Source organism: Triticum aestivum, chromosome 4D, assembly GCF_018294505.1.
Source record: "Triticum aestivum cultivar Chinese Spring chromosome 4D, IWGSC CS RefSeq v2.1, whole genome shotgun sequence".
Lineage (NCBI taxonomy): Eukaryota > Viridiplantae > Streptophyta > Magnoliopsida > Poales > Poaceae > Triticum > Triticum aestivum.
Genome location: NC_057805.1, coordinates 244,174,762 through 244,180,745, shown reverse-complemented (window position 1 = coordinate 244,180,745; position 5,984 = coordinate 244,174,762).

Genomic DNA, 5,984 nt, shown 5'->3' with positions numbered 1-5,984 from the left:
GGCGGCGGCGGCTTCTCCGGCGGTGGTGGCGGCGAAAACGGAGGGGGGGTGCTATATATAGGTAGGGGGGCTAGAGGGCTTGGGGGAGGGGCAAAGCCCGAGGCGGCGGCGGCTTCGTGCTCCCAGCGGACTCCGGCGGCGTGGGGAAGAAGGAGAGCGCGGCGGGCCGGCCTGGCTTCGGCTGGGCCTCGGCCCAGTCGGGCAAGCGCGTATTTTTTTTAAATTGTTCCGCGGAAAATATTGCATAGAAAAATAAATAAAAATCGGAAAAATACGAAATAAATTTTCCCCGTCTAGTTAGAAAATCTAGAATAGGGTGAACATTTTTAAAATCAAAAATAAATACTTTGAAAACATGCATATTTTTAAATGCAATAAAAATTGCAAATAAAATCCAATAAATTCCAAAAAATGTTTTTAACATTTTTCCTCCAGTATTTCAATATTTTTGGAGAAGTCATATTTTCTCCTCTCCTTTATTTTTAAGTGAAATATTTTTCCGGAGAGAAAAATAATTAAAATAAAATCCTCGTCTGAAAAATCAAATAAGAAAATTCGAGAAAATCCCCAACTCTCTCCGAGGGTCCTTGAGTTGCTTAGGATTTATCGAGGATTTGTCAAAATGCAATAAATCATGATATGCAAATGATGATCTATGTATAACATTCCAAATTGAAAATTTGGGATGTTACAGTGCTGCACTTGTGGAGGTATTTGCTCTTGTTGCATTGCTTCATGCTCTTGTTGTCGCACCCTCTCACGCGCTTGAACTCGATCTTGTAACCCATTGCCATGGAATGGATTTTCTTGAGCTTGGCGATCTTGAGGATCATCACGTCGTGGAAAGCAGGCTCGTGGAGGACTTGCATCATAAGAGGAGTAGTCCGAATATTGCCGACTTGAGCGGCGGCTTGAGTGGAGCCGTCTTGATGAAGAGGTTGAGGAAGACGGGCGTCGCACGATCATGTTGCGGACTTCTTCCATTTGTGTGGTGAACTTGGCTTCGATGTAATCGCGGTTCCTTGTTTCCGATTGACGATGGTCGGAGGCGAGTTGCTCCACGCGTTCACCTAATGCTTCACATTCTTAATGTAACACTCGTTGCGCGATGAAGAAGTGGTTCTTGGTGACGTAGCCGTTATGACCACCTTGCTCCTCAAAAAGTGGGTTCGCCGATGAACTTGTCCTATCCATCATAACCAAGTGGGGTGAGTAGGAAAATGAGAGAACAATATCAAAGTTACGTTTTCCGAGGATTGAGGATGTAAAGAGTCTCACTCAAATAGTAGAATTGGAACCGGGTTTATTTCTCACACCTACAAGTAAAAGGCTTATGGAGAAGCTCGGTTAGGATGGTGGCAAAAATTTCACGCAAATGTTAGTCAAGATATTGATAAGGTTGAGAAGTTTCACAAAATACAAGTAAATAAAATAGATCAAAGCCAAGAATATCACTAGGAACACACACACAGAAGATAGATGGGATCTGCACAACCAAGGACTGAGCTCGAAATGTGTAACCACGGAAGATGCTCTTGTTATGCGAATGCTAGAGGGACGCTAGCTCGATTGCTCAAATGGGCGAGATACGCTTGTGCACCAACCTATGAGAGAAACGTTCCGTCTTCAATCCCAATTATGCTATGTATGCGGTGACCAAGATGATATGACTATGCAAAATGGCTCAATTCTATTTCTTACAAGCTCTTTGTTTCTCCTGTTTTGCTTAAAAGCTTTTCTTTCTTTCTCCTTTTTTCTATGGATGATGCTCGAGCCAAATATGATATGAGACAAGTATGTAAGATATGCACGGGAGAGACTTATGGCACTAATATGATAACATGATCGCTATGATGCACAATAGCGTGGCCCGGTAATTCTCAACTTGCCAGTATCGATGGGTAAGCGACGTGAAATGGCTCAGGTTATCAATGCAAAAGCAAAGGTAAGTGTCGTCGAGGTTATCGTCCTTTCTTACGGTTAGCGGTGAAAACGGAGATGATCTTTGACGAAGATGACTCCGAGGCGATGATGAATGGCGGTGATGTCGATGTCACACGTTCCTAAGTAGCCGAAACACCTTAGGAAACGGAAACCGCAACTCAAAATCGATCAAATGCGGAAGGTGGGTGTTATGATGATGAATTTTTGGATGGAGGCTAATGGTGGTGGTAATGATATATGAGGATGGGGGATGTCAAGAGCTTCCAAACGAGCTAAAGAACACGAAGAACGGACTTGGGAGTACGAAGTTATGGACAAAATGGAGGTGTAGTTGGGCTGATTCAGGGGGGTGCGGTCACCCGAGGGTGGGAGGTGCGGGTGCTCGGGGTGGCCCGGGGCAAACAACCCGGGGGGTGCGGGTGCCCGGTGGTTCTGGGTGCGGGCACCCGGTGGTGGCCGATTTGGGCGGAAAATTTTGGGGAAATGCAAAATTAGGTGGATTTCGTGGTGGTAAGGGTGGGGATTGATGTGTAGGGGCTACATCCACTTGCCAAACAACAAATCCATGGACCAAAACAACCAGATCTCACAAGATCCAACAAATTGCAAGAAAAAAATTTGGGGCTATTTTTGTGGGGATTTTCGAATTTGGACGAAAAACAACAAAATCGAGCTAGCAAATGGGGGGATGGGACTCCAAGACGTGAATCGACGTTGCTCATGATACCAAGATGTTGTAGGGTGAAACCCTAGAGGTGATCTTTTCACACTTGGAGGGGGAAACGAGGAAGAACACGCAAGAACAGAACGGACAAATCACTCAAAAAAACCCAAATATCACATCCACTAGAGTAGCATACATGAGATCCACAAGATTACATGAACAATTCAAGGAAAATGGCACTAGGTAAGTTCTTCCCACTAGGTGAGGTCTTGATGTTGATCTTCTCCAAGAGGAGGCCTTGACAACCCAAAGGATTCTACCCTAGGTGGGGGCTTGATCTCCAAGAGGAGGGGATACAAGGAGAAAGCTCTCTCTTTGTGTTCTAAATACTTTGCTATCCTTCCAAATGAGCTAGGAGATGAGTATATAAAGCCTAGGGACGAAACAAGAGGGAGAGAGGGGTACAAGGGCCAAAGGGCCAAAAGCACGCGGGCTGTTCCGGAGGGGTCCGGGTACCCGTGGCAAAGGGGCCGGGCACCCGCACCGGTCAGAGGCCTGCGCCCAGCTTCGCCCGGGAACCCGGGGCGAAGGGGCCGGGTGCCCGGCCTGTACAGGGGGCCGGTTGGGAGGGGCCGGGCACTCGGGGGTGCGGCTGGTGGCTGGCGCATGGGGGGCCGGGCACCCGGCCTGTACAGGGGGCCGGTTGGGAGGGGCCGGGCACTCGGGGGTGCGGCTGGTGGCTGGCGCATGGGGGGCCGGGCACCCGGGGTTGGTTGGGGCGCGGCCCGGGTCCTGGCCGGGCACCCGGGGTGGCCAGAGGGCTGGTCCTGGGCGCGGCCGAAGGCCCGGGCACCCGGGGGCAGCGAGGGTCGGGCCCGGAGTGTCCATGGTCCCTTCTTGGTGCATCCCATGGCTTTCTACCTCCTTCGTGTCCTTGGGTGTTTGGGTATCCGTCCTTTCTTCCTCACGATGATCTTCGATGTACCTAAGAATGCATAGCGTATCGCTTTGAGGTAGAATCTCATTCTCATGTGAAACCGAACGAAACTCGAAGAGGAAATAAGCGACCTCGTTCTCGATGTTGCGTGCACGTGCTCTTGTCATCGGTCCTCTCAGTGCTTGTGGTGGTGATGGAGGGTCGTTGCGGATGAGCTCGGTATGCTCCGCATCAGATGAAGTAGAATGCCCATATTGTGCCCTCCTCCATGCGTAATGCGCGCACGACTCTAGGCCGACCCTTTGTGATGGCTGCCCATCCATCCTTCATTGTCTTCATTAGGACTTCTCGATGGTCATTGTAGTCTGGATGAAATACTTTAACCTTCATTGTGTGACCACCAATCATGTACTTTGCAAGGTAATCTTGAGTAAACTGCTTCGGGAACCACTTTGAATGAAAAAGATTTACACATTGTTGCCTAACAACTCATTATGGGCAGTAAAAAGAGAAGGCCGCAGAGTTTGTAGTTACCATCCTATAGCTCACTGTTGTGTTGGATAGAGCATAAACAAATAATTTTCTTGCCACCATTCATACCTTTTTTCTAATAATCCTTATCAGTTTCCTCACTTGATGCTTGTTGATGAATATCTCATTGCCCCATATGCAAAAAGAGTCAATGCGTGGATCCTTGCCAAGGGCATACGTACCTACAAGCAACAAGTCAATATTAGAAGCTAACAAGTGTCCAGGCCTGGATCTATATGCACTACATTATGGAACGATGGGGGCAGTACGAGCCACAGGATGAAACTAACCTCGGCGGAAAATGGTGGCCACTCCCGTTGTTGTCCTGCATAAGTACTGGAAAGGCATGATAAGTACAACAACCTTAACATCATACAAATATAGAAAAGGTAAAAACATCATCTCCAAATGATAGATTGAATGTGTTTGTTTCGGCATGCTGTTAAAGCAAATATAAAATGGAAGGGAATATTACCTACAATAGGCTTAACAACCATTAAATATTGCAATTCAAACTGGTATTGTTGAAAATGAATAGAACATAGGTCATGCTTAAACATCACACTGGATAAATGTGTAAAAATGAAATAAACGGCATGTGTTAACTACACCAGGCATAACTGGAACCAAATATGGCCATTCAAACTGGTATTGATGCAATCGAGCGGCACAGTTCTGAATTGCACATAATGAACATCGCATTGTGAATGACTGGAATAAACAAGGCATAAATGATCAGTATAACAATCAAATATAGCCATTGAAAACTGGAGAAGGTCTCACTGCAACCAACCTAACAAGCAAATACAGATAAACAGGGCATATGCCTGAAAACTAGACAAATTCTCACTGCAACCAAACAAACAAGAAAATACAAATAAACAAGGCATCTGCTTGAAAATTCGACAAATGCTCACTGCAACCAACCTAACAACCAAATACAGATAAACAAGGTATCTGCTCGACAACTGGACAAATGCTCACTTCAACCAACCTATCAACCAAATACAGATAAACAAGGCATCTACTCGATAACTGGACAAATGCTCACTGCAACCAACCTAACAACCATATACAGATAAACAAGGCATGTACTCACTATAAACAAACAAATATAGCCATTCATGAAACTGAAGTGGACAATTCATGCTTAAACATCACATAGCCCTATTGAACATTACATTTTTGCATAAATGAAATAATTAAACACGGCACAGTTTAAACACCGCATGGCAAAAGCTACTACAACAAAGGGTACGGGTTGGCAAGCTAGAAAAGGTAAAATTTGATGATAGGATTTGCCTCACATGTCATGGACGGGATCCTTCCAGTTGGAAGAGCATAGACCCATGGTGCGCTCTCTGATGTCACAGAAGAGCTGTTTCACCTTGGTAGAACCTTTGTGGGTGCCTTCCTCGTGGTCGTGGTCGATGACATCTGAATTGGCAATTGAGGATCCCAAGCCGCCGCCTTAGAACGTATCCTTCAGAAATGACAAAAGGGCTCGATGGCATACAAGGATCGCAAATCCTTGACCGTGTGGTGGAGGGGATCAGCAGCAGGGCCGTCAAAGAGATCGACGACGTCTGAACCAGAGGGGTTGGGGATGGACCACTTAACCTGTGACATGGCCCGCGTGAAGCCCTCGCTGTCAATGAGCTTGATGTCGTAGCCATCTTTCTGGAGATACAGTAATACGCTTGCCCACTAACATGAAGCCTTCGGCATGGCAACCTAGTCAACATCTTTGCCAGCATACACTGCTAGTTGCACTACAAAAAAAACACACTTCCGTGATGATATGTGCTTGTCACAGTAGGTCACGTTTTCTGTCATGCATATACATCCATGACAATTTTATGAAAGAATCAAGATAGTCATACATGTGCTGTCGTAGAAGTGTTCCAT